At 34.6% G+C, this 18,527-nt stretch overlaps 1 protein-coding gene and 1 long non-coding RNA gene across 3 annotated transcripts in view; one reads left to right on the top strand and one right to left on the bottom strand.

Annotated features, from left to right (window-relative positions):
* Positions 1 to 18,527, bottom strand: part of LOC127841132 (uncharacterized) — a 322,925-nt gene that overhangs the window by 224,074 nt on the left and 80,324 nt on the right. The window lies entirely within an intron of this gene.
* On the top strand, positions 1,629 to 3,797 carry LOC127841255 (uncharacterized). The gene is made up of 4 exons (XR_008030825.1): positions 1,629 to 1,696; positions 3,052 to 3,093; positions 3,320 to 3,394; positions 3,639 to 3,797. It is a non-coding gene; the product is annotated as an uncharacterized LOC127841255 (long non-coding RNA).

Below are 18,527 nucleotides of genomic sequence, written 5' to 3'. Positions count from 1 at the left end.
CGTGTTTTTACCACCCATTATGCCTTTCTGGAAAGAATCTGTTCTATTTTTATCTTTTTTTATGGCATTTTATAATAAATGCCCGTTTTCAATCAACAATATTGTGTTTGTTCTTTCCTTCAAGTCATACGAGTCCGTCCGGTCTATGACCTTTTCATTACCACCGAGGATAATACATAAATGTATTGTCAACTAATGCAAGCTGTAATAGATATATTTTGCATTATAGGTGCGGTTGAATTGCGTTTACAAATGTCCTTCTAATAAACAAAGTTTGGATTTTGTTTACGTTTAATTTTAAAGCCAAGTAATATTTTATCCTTGAGTATAATGTTTCCCTTGTATGCGCGAGCTCATTTCTGATAATGTGAACAAAGGCTAGAAGTACGTTTCTAAATTAAAAGGCATGTCATTAATAATACGCCAGCGAGTTATTGTCCATTTATAGCATGTGATTGAATAACAATTCTAAAGTTTAACGACTACGGGAATAACCTGTATCTGAATAGGTCTTTTTACCTGTTCCGAAGCATGTAAGATTTGGACACTTGCCAATAAGGAGCAGCCTACTGCCAAACATGAAAGTTAATTCGCAAGCATTGTATGGCTATGCATTGTGAATTGCATTTAACGTTTTAACTCTAAAACATATACCTTATATCGACTAAGCGTGGTAAACAGAAAAACTTCGCCGTGTTTAGCGTAACGATTTAACACTATATACTTTTTACTCGAGGAGATAGTTAAGAAGTACACATCCTTGATCCAAGTACATTATTTAATTTAATTTAACGCCCGCAAACACATTAACAGTGTGAAAACATCGCCAAAATATTGCATTGTAACGCAACGGCTAATAATTCAAAGTACATGTTTGGAAAGCATAAAATCGCTTCGTATAATATAATTAAAGATCTGTTTGTAGTTTAAATTTTATTTGTTAATCACGAACATTAATAATTATATCACTAGAAGAAAATAAAACCTTTTTCCTCAAAACATTTCCAAAATATGTTTCAAGTAGGGACAACACTATAAGCCAAATTAACCCATTTATGCCTAGTGGACTCTCCCATCCTTCTAAATTGGATCAATTTATTTCCAAAATTAGGGATGTCGATTATATTTATTTCTATATTTATAATATTTCTTACACAAATTCCTTTAAGCAAACAGCGCAGATCCTAATGAGACGCCGCATCATGCGGCGTCTCATCTGGGTCTACGCTGTTTGCCAAGGCCTTTGTTCTAGGCGCTAGGCATAAATGGATTAAGGAGAGCGAGCAGCCTAATACATCTGAATACATATGTTGTATTTACCGCACACATATTTCATAATATTTCAACGGCACATTGTTCTTCCAGTTTTATTTGCAATTCATAAGTACGTCAAAGGATGCAACAAGTCCGCCTTTATTTACAATAAAAACACAACATTGTGTTCAGCAATTAGTCAATTTTTAAGTATGGCACAAACACATATCATATTTGTCATATAAACATGATTGCAATCGCATATGGTTTAGTCTATATGCATCCACAATCAAAATCTGTATTTAAATACAGCTATTATATCCCTAAATTGTTAATAGCAAAACAATATATCTATATCGTGTCATATGATTTGTAGAAAGCTGAGAGATCCGGGAAAGGCCGCACGTTAATATGAGGATTCGTAATGGGTGTTTATCGAAAGGTAAAATCTAATTTATTATTCAATGGCATGTAAACATAGTTTCGGTTTTCAAGACATGTTTTGTGTTTGTGCACTTACCGTAATGCTTGAATTACAGGCCTTTACAAGGTATGGATAGTAAACAGAGCACACATGCAGAGGCGTGCAATACCGGCAATACGTAGCAGGTTAACTGTTGACGAGGACGTTACCAAATTTCATCAATACACCCCATACAATTTGTATGGCAGTCAATTAATTCTGAATTAAATCCAGCATACAGAACCCTGGATCTTTTTTTTTATATATATATTTACGTTTCGTTATGGCGCCAAACTGTTTAATGTAGTGCATTTTTTAACAGCGCAAAATCATAAATATATATGCTATTTCAAAATGACTTTTTGTTTGTGCAAATATCGGATCGCTGAGCACGCAAGGAGTGTCTGAGGAGTGTCCATGCAAGCTATTCAATAGAAAAAAATGTTTGTTATTTTGCCAGAAAACAAAGCCTCGTTTGAAAAAAAACAACAAGAACTTTGAATGATATTTTAAAGAAGGTTTTAGAAAACTTAAACAATCGGACGGTGTATATAAATAAAATATTTTAAACAATAATGAACATTGTAATAATTATAAACTTAACATTTTAAGAGCAAATGATTGCACCCACATGTAATATTTCCTTTTGAATGTATGTGAAAAGTTGATGCAATTTTATACAATATATGAGTTGATAAGTTTATTTCAATAGTTGGGTAATTATATTTACGCTAGTGTTTTGGGCATTTAAAAAATCGGTAAGTGGAACCGCACAGCAAATTACAAGCACACACATTTTTGCATCCTACGTGTGCTATTCAAAATAATTTGATAAATCTTTACAAAACATTACGTACCTACGCCCAGATAAAAGGACACGTGTCAGATTCGACAAATACAATAACATAGCCGAAACAGAAATAAATATAAACTGGCAGTTTCAGTATATTGAATACACTATTTTTGCGACAATTATATATAACGCATATAACGAATATCAATCTAAAAGCAGTGCAATAAAGCCAAGATTCGTATAGTATAATATGGTCCTTGCAAGGATCACCACTCAAAATGAGCAGCTCCATGAGATACACATGCCTGGTAAATATCAAGTTGCTTTGTTCAATATTGCAAAAGTTATCAAACTTTACCCAAGGTGAAAGTTTTGGAACAGAATGACAGACAGACAGGAAAAAAAACAATATACCCCCGATCTATCGATCTATGGCCATACAAAATAAAATAATGCACACATGATTTTTGTACATGTTTAAAAGTGAACTTACATTTTGAATAGGTCTATATAATTGATATTTAATATTATTTTATTTTAGTGCTGCGATGTCAAAATCAGTTTCCTTCAATCAGAAAAGAAGGTGAGGCATGAATTATGAAAACATTATTATTGCAATTAACTTACATGCAATTTCATAAACAGAAATTATATATATATACATGTACATGCATATAATTTGCAAAAAAAAAACACTCGCTATCAGACAAATGCATTATTTACATTTTAATATTATACAAACATATCTTGAATATCAAAAATTGTAATGGTAAATACATCTGACTTTAGACATGATGCACTTATTTCAGATATACACCATCGATGGCTGAGAATGGCTCTAGAAGCTCAACTATTTCTCCTCCAGACAAACCATCACCTTCATGGTATGTATGTTATGTATTTTCAAATATAATACAATGTAAATTATTCTACACAAGGATCTAGATAACAGAAACATGTGCATAATATGGATGACTGAACCTGAAGTGTTATCATTTGAATAAACATGAAGTGTTATCATTATTTACCAGTTTTCATTATACAAAAAAGGAGCCATTAAAATATTTACTGTTTTTGAAAATGAAGTAAAAATTAAATAATTATACCATGTTTTTAATATCCATTTAGTTGCAGTCATTGTAGTCTACATGAACTTAATGCCTTGAAGGAGAGGAAGCTGGAGCTTCAAATACAATTGTTTGAGGCCCAGTTGGCGCGATTTGATGAGGAATAGATTATTTTGTTATTTGTTATTATTTTGTTATGAAGATAAAGTTTAGTTATATTAAAGAGTTACATGAAATTCATCTACATTGTGTATTTTTTATAATTTTTGGAAAAATTGTATACAGTAACTTTAGTAAGTTTAGTTGTTTCAATTAAAAATGCAAGTCATTTGCATTAACAGCTCTGAAAACATGACTAATTAAATGTGAATATGAGTCGCGTTCTGACAAAACTGGGCATAATGCATATGGGTAAAGTGTCGTCCCAGATAAGCCTGTGCAGTCCACACAGGCTAAGTATAACGTGATACTTTTTTATGAAGTGTAATACATTAAAAAGAGAGTTACACACAATATGAAATTATAGTATTTACATAAATCATACATTCACATATAAGCACCAGGGGTGCTTTACATTTTGCTCAGGAATGAGATGCGGTGGGGGAGCATTTATTTGAGGTCAAAGTAATGACATTCTTTCATAAGTAAATCGCAGAAACTTGACTGTCGCTCATAAATTTATTCAAACATTGCAGTGAAAAATTTATATTGAGCACGAGGGGTGCTTTTATATGAGCTATGATGTTTATTATGGAATATCTGTTACAATTAATTAGAATTTACAATGTATTTTTTCTAACCGGTTGTAAATCAGCTGGTGCTCATCAGCTGGATTCATGAATGGAGTCAGAAGCCATATCTTGCACGGATAACCTGAATCTCCAAGGAGATATTGATGTTGGTCATGGACAAGGTTCTGCTCCATGATTTGATGTAGGCCACTTTGCCTTAGGATTCTGGCATTATGGACAGCACCATGCCATCGCGGTACAATGTCTCTAATGAGACACTTGGCATCAAACATAATCTGTAAAAAAAAATATATGGCGATACAAACATAGTATTAATATTATTTTCCACTTGTATATTTTGACCACTTTTTTATTTGTAGTATGGTACACGATACCATATTAGAAAAACATTTGAACAACAAATAAGAAGTTATATTAAAATGTCATTCACAATCCATGCATTTCAGTATAAATAGAGAATATAATAAAGAAGAATGTTAAATTGGCTCCCAATTATTTATTGGAATTTTTAAGGAATTTTAAATCAAATAAGCATGTTTATTGTGCACATTAAAAAAGGTTATCAGAATAAATCATAAACTGTATGCATATATTAAAAATGTGTTTATATAAATGATTAAACCTTCATAAAAAAACATTGAACACCAATTTACAAAGTTAAAGAATTAAATATTTTATATAGCTATGTTTACAATAGTTTGAAAATAACAACATTACCTGAGTGTTTATAGAATGGTATCCCATCAGGTTCACATAAGCCGGTTCATCCCCATGTGGGGCTTGAATTTGGACATGTGTGCCATCGATTACCCCTATTACATTTGGGAATCTGGCAATATTGTTAAAGTCCTCCTTGATTTGGCGGATTTCTCCAGAAGCAGTTGGTAGACTTATTAACTGTCTAACAATTTCAGGTTCAGTCAATGCATCTGCAACCTGTGTTATAACCCGCGAAACTGTGGGTTGTGAAACCTCATGGACATCTCCATCATTTAGTTGAATGGTAGATGTAGCAAAATATCTTAAAGAAATGAGAATTTGTTCAATACTGTGTCAACTATTGTTCCTGTTGTTTGTTGGTGCAATTAAAGGAGTAAGTACAGTTAAATCCGGTAATCTTGCGCATCCGGTAATCTTGCGCATTTCGCAGTTTGCGAATTTCGCAGACGACGAATGATTTTCTTTAGTGATAAAAGATGGAATTTCACATTTTTAAGAATTAACGGATTTAAAAGGTACGTATTCCATGCAAAATAAAATACGATCATTACATTTTAACACCGGTTGCGTTATCCCTATACATTGTACATGTATCGTAAACACTGACCTACTTACGATAAATTCGAAATGAATCACAAATTCCATGCAGTCATTTGCGTTTTCATACTTTATATTAAGAATTCATAAATCCAGCGTGTAATTTAGCATTCCATTGCACAATATTCGATTAGTTATGGTATTGTTGGCCATTGAAAATATATCGCATCAGACGACATTGTCATTATTTCACGCCATTCTGTCAAACCACATTTGGTATGATCTCCGCATGCGCAATGGCATAGTTTTTATATTTTCTGTAAACTATGGAAGCATTATCGTGGCAAAATTAGACCTGTTATGCATAAACATTTTTTTTTCACGCTAGAAATTAATTAATTTAAAATTTTCATGTTTATTTTGCTACAGTCAACAGAATACCACCACCATCATCAAAGAAACCGAAGTGCAGCTATTAATCAACATTAAATTTGAATGGTTTTACAAAATGTTTTAAATAATTGTTCTGGAATGTATTTTGTCACTAATTTGACACCATATGTCTACCATTTTGCCTGAATGAGGTCATTACACCAAGTGCGCAAGAATACCGGACACTGTGATAGTTTGAAAATGAGGTGAGTCATGTTTGTTTTGAGATCAAATCGGCCAGTTCTGCACTGAATTAATCAGATATTTTTGTGTTAATAAGCACACGAACCTCTTATTTTCATTTAAAATTTAGATATTATGTTGTCAATTTATAAAAGAACATATTTTTAAACCAATTGACCCTTAACTGCGCAAGATTACCGGACAGCACCGTATGTCGTCAAGAAATAAAATTCCCTGTCTGTCCAAACGGTAGCGTTCAATAAGTTCTGAATTTTGTAGACTGTCTAGTAAATCTACCCTGTGAATAAAACGTCTGGCCATTCTGAAAAAACAAATCAATTATTTAAGCAAATAAACAGAAAAATAGTTTGCACTTACTTCATAATTCCGAGTTGATACACACATTCGTACATTGCAAAAGGGATAAATAAACACAATCTGACATGCGATACAGTATACATACATACATACATATATATCCGGTTAGGGCCGCAGGCTGGCTCAGCCTCTAATAGCCCCCTCATGGCCAGGGACACAGGTTCTATCCGGTATTACTGTGTAAAATTGGTCTTTCATAAATATGTCCAATCGGTTTTTAAAAGTATTCAGTGACGGTGCAGTGACGATTTCATCTGTTAAAAGGTTCCATGGTGTGATTACCCTCTGAGAGTGTTTCCTGACATCTTTCTTAAAATACTTTTTCTTAAGTTTAAGTGAGTGTCCTCTGTTTGTATTAGGATTTAGATAAAAAAAAACTTAGTGTACTCAATATCTTCTTTGCCATGTTAAAAGCTTATACACCTCAATCACGTCCCCACGAAAACGACGATATGCTAATGTTGGAATCTTCAAAACTTTTAATCTTTCTGGGTATGGTAAATGTTTCACACAATAGACTAGCTTGGTTGCTCTCTTTTTTACCCGCTCTATACTTTCAATATCCTGTATAAATCTAGGGTGCCATATTTAGTTTCCATATTCAAGATGAGGTCTTATCAAGCCTTTGTAGAGTTTTCTAAATTGTTTTGTATTTATGTGATGAAAAGTTCTTTTCACAAGCCCAATCATACCGTTTGCTTTGTGAATACATTTATTAATATTCTCACAGAATTTCAAGTCAGTAGAAAAGAGTATTCCAAGGTCACATTCTTGAGTATTATTAGGTATTTTTGTTTTATCAGATCCTTCTCCTAACAAATTAGTAATATTTGGGTTATGTATACCATAATGAAGAGTACTACATTTCGCGGTATTGAACTTTAATAACCATGTATCACTCCACTGGGAAAGTCTATCAGTATCTCTCTGTATTTGGGCATTGTCCAAGGGCACTTCAGTTGAGCTGAACAACTTTGTATCATCAGCGAACAGTCGGATAGTGCTTTCAATCATGTCGTCAATGTCATTGATGTATATCAAAAAAAGTGTTGGCCCGAGTACGCTTCCTTGAGGTACGCCACTGGTAACTTCACTCCATTCTGACATATCCTTATTCACAACGACTCTCTGCTTTCTATTATTCAAAAAGGATTTTACCCAACTTAGCATTTTCCCATCAATTCCATAGGATATAAGTTTCTTGATCAGTCTAGCATGAGGTACGGTATCGAATGCCTTACTAAAGTCAAAATATATGCAATCAAAGCTTTTTTTATCATCTAACCATTTAGTCCAAGTCTCCATAACTTCAAGCAGCTGCAAAGCACATGAACGAAGGGATCGAAAACCATACCGAATGTCTGAAAACAACTTATTGTTAATCATATAGCTAACAATGTGGTCTCGGATTAGTTTTTCCATCATAATACATTTTGCATGAAATACAAGTCAAGCTAATAGGACGGTAATTAGAAGCATCTTCTCTTGAGCCCTTTTTAAATAAGGCTTTAACATGGGCATTTTTCCAGTCATCAACAACTTCACCCTCTAGATATGATTGTTTAAAAATAATTGATAAGGGTACAACTATAGCAGTTTTAGTCTCTCTTAGTACTCTTGGATGTAATAGATCCGGACCCGAAGATTTCACAGGATTTAATTTTTCAAGTAATTTCAGAACTTTTTCTTCATCAATGTTCAGATCACTAATTGTCTGTCCATTACTCCTGTTACTAGGATTTGGAACATTTTCAACATCTTGTACAAAAACACTTTTAAAGAAAGCATTTAATACCTCAGATTTTTTACTGTCATCTTCTGCTAATAAATTGTCAGTTCTCTTCAATTTTGCTATTCCAACATCGACTTTTCTTTTTGAATTTGCGTACTTAAAAAAGGTCTTTGGGTTATTTTCGTGTGATATCTTTTGTTCAAAATCAGCCTGTGCTCTTCTACATTCACGAGTAGCAGCATTTCTATCTCTACTGTAGTGTTGGAAAAGAGTGTGTTCTCTTGTTTTCATATACTTTTGCCAAGAACGGTGTTTCTTTTTTATAGCCTTAAGTGCATTCTTTGTCATCCATATAGGTCTATTTTTTTTAGATGTTCCAAATATAACTTTTCTTAGGGATATATTTATCCATACAGGTATGTATCTTGTCTCTTAAATAAATCCATTTTTCATTAAAAGGTTTTTCAAAAAATTCATCCTCCCATTGGACGTTTAACAACTCTGTGGTGATTGCATCATAGTCTCCTTTATCATATAAGAAGTTTTCTTTGGCCTGGTAATTTACTCTAGAGTTACAGTCAATAATGAATGATAACACAACGTGGTCACTTTTACCTATAGGAGAATAGTATTGTAAGTTATTAATTAATAACTCATCAGTTGAGAACACCAAATCCAGTACACTCGGTTGTTGAGAGTTTCTATATCTTGTATAGAAATTACATGTTGAAACAAAAAACTGTCCCTGGCTGCCTCAATAAACTCATGACTACTACAGGTCTCAGGAGCTGATGACGTCCATTGATCCCAATTAATATCTCTATAATTGAAGTCACCCATAATGATCTTTTTAAGATGCTTTTCTTGGCCAATCGCGCTCAGTAATTCATTTAATTGTAAGTTGTTTTCTTGGTGAGAATTTGGTGATCTGTACACTAGACCAATCAAAAAAATTTCATTGTCAGTTCTCACTTCACACCAGCAACTTTCTTTACAGTTAATATTGTTCAGTTTTATATAACTTCCTCCATCAATACCGTTTCTAATGAATAAAATTGCACCTCTATTACCACTAACACAATATTTAGGATTGACAAATTGCTGAAAACCCTCCAGTAAGTAACTCGAAACATCAACTCTGTCACCCGTTATAACTTCTGTTATTCCTACTATATCCGGCTGGTGAATGTAAACTAAAGATTCCAATTCAGCCCATTTATTGCCTAAACTGTCAGCATTTGTGTAAAGACATTTAAGACCTTCATGATTTTCAATACTAAAGCTATCGTTGCTACAAGAAGGGATTGTTGGACGGCTCATATAAATTTCAGTGTCATCGGTATTACTGTTCCCATACATTTCAGTGTCACTTGCAAAAGAATTCAAGCTGGTACTACTTGCATATAATTCCGTGTCAATTGAGGCGTTAACACTTGAAACACTAGATTCATGTTCATGAAAATTGTCTGCATCATTATCACCATGAAGTATTGTCACTTTGGAAAAATAAATGTCTTTATATAAATTTGCAATAATCCCATTGCTCTCCTTCCTAGAGGAAATGTTTAAACAAACAGAACTGCCGTCAATTGAATCAGACGAATTAACATTAAATGAACTGGAAACATTAACTTCAACTAAACTTAATGAACTGTTAACTTTGTCTTTCATGGAATCTAACGGCGACCTCTTCCCGGGCCACGTCCGTTCCCTTTTCCCGATCCTCTGCCTAAAGGGCACCTTCATTAGAGCTTGAGCCATCATATTTGACTGACTGACTAGAATGATGAGATAAAAAAGTGGGCGACTGGCTAGGGCTTACATTATTTTCAGGTCTTGACCGCATGCTTCGAGCAGATTGTATATTTGTTGGAGAATTTGTTCGTGGGGGCTGTTCAGGGATTTGAATTTGTTTTGGCTTGGAATATTATTCCTCTTTCAGTTTCTTGAACGTAAATATTTGATCAATCACATGGCGTTTAGCAACCTCTTCTTTCATTTTCATGTTCATTTGTCTCTGTCTATATGTATAGTCAGGTGTTGTCTGGATTTTGTCTTTAAACACACGATTGTTCTTAAGGAGTTTTCATTTAGCTTGTCCATTATCAAACACCACTCTCATTGGCCGTGATCTAGTGTTACTTTTACACATAGTCGAGTTATTTCTGTTGGTATATCATTTACGTTTACTGATCCACATAGCTACTTCAACACTACATCATCGTGAGATTTTCTTTCCTCAGGGGATTCCACATTTGATTCGGGCAAGTTATAAATGATAACATAATTCTTTCTTTTTTCACGTTCTTTCATGTCTAAAATGGCATGGTCTAGTTCAAATTCTGTATTTAACTGAGTATTAGGGCCTATGTTGATCAACTGACTCTCTATTTTCTCAATTCTTACCATCATTGTATCCTGTGAATTTTTTTTATCAAACTCACCATGTTCAGAACTTTTCTCACACCCGGAATCGCCTTCTTGCAACCATTGCAGTACCAAATGCAGTTTCCATTGTTTTCCTCTGAAAGTAGCTCCTGGTAAAACGTATGAGTAATTCCTGAACAAGGAACACAATACCAGCTATCACTTAGTTCACATTGAATACTGTTTCCATCATAAGGGAGCAGATCTTTACAATCAACACACAAGTTCTCATTTCGGACATTATAGTCATGATCTAAGGCACTGAGCTGCTTGGACTTTTGGCTATGTATGTGGTCAATACTTGACGACGACTTTTGAGTGTTTTTACCATCCATAGTTAATTTGGTTTGCTATTCTAAGACGTAACGTTACTATTATAAAATGGTACAAATGGCGGCCATCTTGAAGATTTCCGAACACGATTTTCAAACTGAAAAAAACTAATATAATTCGACGTTTGTAGCAACACAATTTGGCAGTTGGGTTGCACAGTATTTCAATTTCAAAGAACCAGGGTATGACCTACTGGGAGGGGGTTATATCTGATGTATTTTTTTTTATTTTTCTTCTTAGTAATGCACTCGCCGCTGCAACACAGTAAACCGGAACCGGAAGTCAATATAACAAAATTGTCAGACATGTAAACACATCCCAGGCACAAGTACATAAAGCCTGCTAGTATCTTATTATTTCCATTTCTTCAAATATATGATGCACACAAAGAAATGACGTTAAATGATACAAAAATCTAATTATTATTGTAATCATGAAATTCGCGTTAGATGACAACAATTTTACTTCCGGTAGACTGTTTAAAAAACGGACTTTGAAAGTCAATGGAATACAAATCGGTCTCTGTTTAGAACGGTGATACATTAAAAAAAAAAAAACATCCTTTGGGAATGAGTTTGGTCGAAAAATGACAAAAACCACTGAAACTCGTCTGCTACGACGCCATTTTTAAGGTGATTTCGTTGGACTTAAGGGAGGTGTATGTGTCCCTTAACTTTGAGGGAAAAACGGTCAACCTAAGGCGTATTTCTAAGGTTAGGATTTTTGTGAATATGACTTTAGGCATTTCCTCAAATTTAAGGGGAAAACATAAAATCTAAGGCAAAATGAAAACCTTAGGTTATTTTTCTCCCTTAGGTGGTTGGTGAATACGGGCCCAGAATTCTGGGCACCAGTGACCAAAATTGTTCAGTGACGTGACTGACCAAAAATAATGACCAAGAAATTAGAACGATACATGACGTCATTTACCAAATGTCATAACGATGAGACAAAATGGCGCCTTATTTAGAAAAACAATGAAAAATACAAAGTTTTCAAATGGATGGCTCACCGCTGGATAAAAGTTCTGGTGATGTTTAGATTACTGTGAAACCATTTATTTTCGACAGCACAAAATTTCGTCATTTTTATAAAAATGACGATTTCGTCAGCACTTAAATTCGCCGATTTCTGATTTTGAATTTTAAAAAAATGCGTCAGTCAATATCCGATTTGTGTGTAATACATATTCGCGATCAATCGCAGTTGCGAAAAAGCGTGGTACGAATGCGGGAACACACTTGAGAATCACTGCAGGAGGTGGGGCCTGTTTGTCACATGCCAATTAATTAGTCTTTTGTTATCAAGCGACAGTAATGGACCCTCTTAATGTATGCCATTCACACGTTCATTGTTATGATTAGCGGACAAGTGCGATCTAATAACCGTTAACGAGTGTTTGTAACAACGAAGCCAATTGCCAATTTGTCTTATTCTATCATTATAATTGCCATACTGATATACGAAAGAGGTTCCATATTGTAAAGTGTTTTTTTTTCAAATAAAATGCTTTTTTATTCTGATATCAACATTAAAATTATAAACTCTATGTGTGTGTTTGTTCTTAAAAAGTAAACTACCGGTATCACACATCGTAATCTTTTAATTTGGTTTACACTGCAACTCCAATATATCGCGGTTGAAGTGGTCCAAAGATCGCGACCGGGATATATCCAGCGCGCGATATAAATTGTCAGTTTATGTATGCATGTATATGTATACATTAGCATCATTATGCAATCTCAAAACACGCTATTTACCAACCTTATTCAAGTTTGTGTTACATCCATATGTCATTAATTGGTATAACACAAAACATTATTCCATGTGAGTATTTTCAAATGCGTATAATTAAATTTTTAATCCGAAAAACATTGCCGAGTTTTATTGTTCAAGAAAGCATGCACAAATTAGACCCATGTACAAAATGACGTCATTCATTTCTCATGAAAAGCATGCACAGCATGGGGTTTAATAGTAGAGCATTGTGACTAACTGATCTATATTGTATACTGTATCTAACGCACACAGATTGTTGAGATAGGTCAGTATTGACTTGTGACATTTACTGTTATAATTGTGTACACCTTCATGTGTGCACTGGTGCGTTTCGGCAGTTCAAAGCAAATTCAATAGAGAATTGTAACACCCGAAATGACCTGTCTTTTGTTTATCGCAGTACACAGGTGTTAATGTGATGTGCAATGTAAGCAAACAATCTGGTCAAAATTGGATTATGACTGTTGGATTAAAGTTGGTGAAAAAAGGGAAAAATACTTGCTTGAAACGGATTTTAATGCATCAAATTCTCAGATAAAAACATTTTTTTATTTAAGGATTATGCTCGTCAGATTTTTGGGAGCCATAGCCGATTCGCGATATATTGGACAACGCGATATAACGGACCGTGATATATTGGAGTTGCAGTGTATTGTCTTTCATCGGCATTTGCTGCGTGATGGCTAATATGCAACACCCCTGAAAAACACAATGCACCTAATGGGTAATAAAGTTATCAACAATTAGCGCTAATTCATTACCATTCTACATAAACGAAGTCAACGCATTCGATACAGCTGTATTGCACACGCGTTTTAAAGAAGTGTAACGTGTCAGTTAAGTACCTTGTGTAATCTACATCCCTTTGTGTCAAAATCGGATTAATCTTGATCACGAAACAGCAGTGAATGTGTGCATGGATTATGTTGGAATTAAATGCCTCATGTCTACGGTAAAGTTTTAAAATATTGTTCAACTTCGTGTTTGTTTTTGTTCAAACATAGAGCATGATTGTTCGTTTGGATCTTAAATTCGCCGATCGGTCGACTGACGAAATTTATGAAAATTAATGCCTGACGATTAATAATGGTTTCACAGTATATAGACTCAGTTGTGTACATTTGTCAATTATTTTATATAGTCACATAATGTCACCAGAATAGAATGAACAACTTAAGAGGCAGTCAATTGAACAGGTAAGTGCAACTGTTACACCTGGGGTGTATCATTACCCCCCACTTAATAAGGCAAAGCTTCTGCTGCCTTACACATAACTTAATTCACCACGTTCAGTTCATTATTAAAAATATACAAGGTACTTAACTGCATTGTAGTTACACATTAATAACTGTTCAATCTATTAAACTACTAGCTTCGTGTGTTAGCCTGTACGAACTGTTCCTCAAGTATGTAATTGTTCATAGCATGACAGTTAATTATAAAATCTTTTCATTGTATGTATCTGTTCTTTATAACTTTACAATTTAATGTTATCACATCTGCCAAAATTATTTAACAGTTCATAATATCAAACGTCTGCACTGTTTTTAATTACTAACGTATTATTTCATTTGATTTCCAGAACTTAAAATTAATGCCCCATGTCTTTGGTGGATCGATTCGTCTGACATCCGGTTTGGAGTGGATCGTCTGATACCTCTGGTGGAATGGCCCAAACGACATCCTGCGTGGAGTGGATCGTCAGATACCTCTGGTGGAATGGCCAAAACGACATCCTGCGTGGAGTGGATCGTCTGATACCACTGGTGGAATGGCCCCGGGCATGAAGTGACTCGCATTGCCTGAGATCAGTCGTCTGTCCTCGCTCAGAACGTCCTGGATCACAGTCACATTCAAAATTGATATCTAGCATCAACAAAGATACCATTTCACTACTGATCCTTGTTTCATTGACATTATAATCATGACAAGAGCAGTAACTTGGTTTGTTTGTGTAGTTAGGCAATGATAGTGTTCGGCCGTCACGGCTTGTGATGAATTTCTTCTTTACTCGTACCAGCCTACTAACCTAAGGCGAAGTTCTTTTGTGGCCCACTTAATTCTTCTTGGCAACCTCTTCCGCATTTACAGCTACCTTGGAATAGATTCCGGCTTCGACCACCTCACGTCGGGCCCTCTGTTACCAACGCTTGAATTATCCCGGTACTCGCCCGCAAGGCGTACATCATAGTCTGGATCACCCACACGCCTTGGTACCGAAGCAACACATGTGTTGTTGTTCTCTTTGTTAGCAGTCGATGTTGTTACGCCCCACCCTGCTTCCTTCAGCAGTGTCAACTCTGTGACGACATAACGCAAGACAGACGCCGTGATCGACATTTGCTCACGTAGCGCACGTACCCCATCGTCGTGTACAGTTTGGCTTCCGTTCGAGACCTCTGCGTACGATTCTGGTGTGTCTTCATCGCCACCAGACGACGAACAACTTCCGTCGCGGAAGGTTATCTCACTGTCTACAGCCCTCGGGTTACTCATATTTGATTTATACGATTGTAATAAATTATTGTACGAAATTACACTTTTCAACCCACTGTTTGCAAATTGTGTCTTGCAATTACTATTACGTTTATTTAAAAATACACATTTTTTTAAATCGTGTTACAAAGGATTACCGATTAATATATTCACACAGCGAATTTGTTTGCCTAAATTCGTGTGAACGCGCGTAACAACAGGTCCGATGTTTGACCTGAACATGAGATGCACATGCATGCCAAATATCAAGTTGCTATCTTCAATGCAAAAGTATTCATAAAATGAGCGATTTTGGCCACATATAATTGACCTCTGACCTTGAAGGATGACCTTGACCTTTCACCACTCAAAATGTGCAGCTCCATGAGATACACATGCATGCCAAATATCAAGTTGCTATCTTCAATATTGCAAAAGTATTCATAAAATGAGCGATTTTGGCCACATATATTTGACCTCTGACCTTGAAGGATGACCTTGACCTTTCACCACTCAAAATGTGCAGCTTCATGCGATACACATGCATGCCAAATATGAAGTTGCTATCTTCAATATAGCAAAAGTTATTGCAAAATGTTAAAGTTGGCGCAAACAGACAGACAGACCAACAGACCAACAGACAGACAGGGCAAAAACAATATGTCCCCCACTACTATAGTGGGGCACATAAAAAGTGAATATTGTATGTGTCAAATGGTAGCGTTATAAAAAATTAAAAAAAAATCACTTTAAGCGTAGATAAGCGTCGGATTCATATCGCTGGATTGAGTTTAAAACTTCAATCCCACCGCTGTACCACCAAAATGTAACTTACCTCTGCTTTGAGGTATACCGTTTTAAATACTTTATTACTTATAGCTTTCAAATAGCTGTTAATATAGTGTTACGCTTGTTCCATCCGTTTTGAAATATGACACAAGTCGAAAATAAACGTTCAAACAATAATTTATTCGTGCGAAGACAATTATCGCAATAAACAACACGTTAGAGAGTGACACAATGTAAGTTATTCCTAACCGCCAGCTTCCCGGTAATTATACTAGGGTAGTGTTTACACGGATTAACACATGTGACGCACAATTAGACAGTTCTGCTTTCATTCAGAATTATGTAAATAATACAATAAAAGTGTTAAAAACACTTCCAAAAGCAGTTTTACTTCTTGTAAACAATCTTCATATCCTTGGATTATTACTATAAAACGTATGTGACTATGACTTATAGGTATTTACTTCGAAAAATGAATGACTGTCTCAAGAATTACGTCTATTCTAGATCTTGACTTTAGCTCAACTCTCCACTATTTTGACTAATTGTTAAATGCTGATGACCAAAACTGGCCAGTGACCAAGATTCTAAGCAGTGACCAAGATTCTGGTTATTAATGACCAGAATTCTGGGCACCAGTGACCAAAATTGGTCAGTGACGTGACTGACCAAAAATAATGACCAAGAAATGAAAACGATACATGACGTCATTTACCAAATGTCATAACAATGAGACAAAATGGCGCCTTATTTAGAAAAACAATGAAAAATACAAAGTATTCAAATGGATTGCTCACCGCTGGACAAAAGTTCTGGTGATGTTTAGATTATATAGACTCAGTTGTGTACATTTGTCAATTGTTTTATATAGGAGGTTTTTGTGTGACGTCACAAGAGGGGTTTTCCGTTACTAAAAATAGATTGGCCGTCAACTTCTTTATCGCGGCCAATTGCATTGTATCAGAGTAAAGGTCGTCGGAAGACTTAATACTTACAATTTCACAAAACAAAACTATAAATACCCGTATTCTTTTTTAAAATAAGAATAAATGATATTTCAAAAATAAGAAAACATATTACAATTTGAATATTATTATAAGTGGTGTGGATGCGATAGTGTTATTTTCATCCGGTATTGAAATTTAGTGTAAGGGGTGCATTGAATCAGTTATAAAACAAAGCCCTAAAATAGCTCAATACACTTCAATCTTGAAATATATTTTAAATTTTCTTTTTCATTGAATGAATTTTCGTTTCGTTAACATTGAATGAAAATATTAATAAATTTAAGCATTCAAATTGAAAAAAAATACCTGCATATTTTGCAAATTGAACTGTCTTTGCATGTACACGTATATTAAAAACTCGTCTGTAGTGATAATGGGCGATACAAATCTAGCATTTTATGATACCATTAATCTACACATTTAATTTATTTAACGCAAGTATTTTATATCCCTATAATGACCAAACGCGATAGCTTGTTTTCATGATGATGTTTCGAACACTGCAGTAACGCACGATCTTTACACATTATAGCAGAGTTTACATTTGCAGGTACCCGTTAAATACGTTAGTTGTGTAGCAGTAAATGTGTACAATATTTTAAATGTATAGTTATTAAACACTTTATTATTATGTTTAAACTGGCTAATATATATATTTAATAGTTTCTAGCTGTTAATCCATTTCGGACAAATGTCTATTTTTAAATATGTTCAAATATTTTATTAAAGCAACTGTTAAGTTTTTGACTTAGTACGTCGAGAGATGACATGGAGGTATCATAAATTGTGTTTAATGACCAGACACATGTGGTTTATGCAGAGACCCCATACAGAGTCATACAAGTATAGGTCCCTGGGTTTATGACACTTTGTTTTCTTAGTAATTGTCTGGACATTATCCTATAATATCGAGATAATTGGTTTGTGATAAAGAAAGGGGCAATTAAACACAGGGTTAAAATGCTGAAACAAAGAGTGTCAAAATTGGTGTGAACAATTAAATAAAAAAACATTAACATTTATCAAGAGGATTTAGTTAATCTGTAACAAGGTAAGTTTTTACAGACAAATAGGTTCAACTCAGTTTCTATATGTTGATAACATAAAATCAAACAATTTGTTGTTTGTTTTCGTCCTTATTTGTGTTCGTTCATTGGATTCAATTTAATCTGAAAGAATTTCAATTTCTGAGTATTTTTTGTTCTTCAAAAGGGTCGCGAATATGTTTGTAACGTTATCACGATGCGCTTCATCAATGCAAACAATAGCAGAATGGCCGCAGTTTTGACGGCCAAAATTTGAGCATGCGCAAACGTGACGTCATTATCGGAATCCCCAAAACCTCCTATAATCACATAATGTCACCAGAATAGAATGAACAACTTAAGAGGGAGTCAATTGACCAG

This window comes from Dreissena polymorpha, chromosome 1 (assembly GCF_020536995.1).
Source record: "Dreissena polymorpha isolate Duluth1 chromosome 1, UMN_Dpol_1.0, whole genome shotgun sequence".
NCBI classification, from domain to species: Eukaryota; Metazoa; Mollusca; class Bivalvia; order Myida; family Dreissenidae; genus Dreissena; species Dreissena polymorpha.
This window is presented reverse-complemented; position numbering and strand designations above follow the sequence as displayed.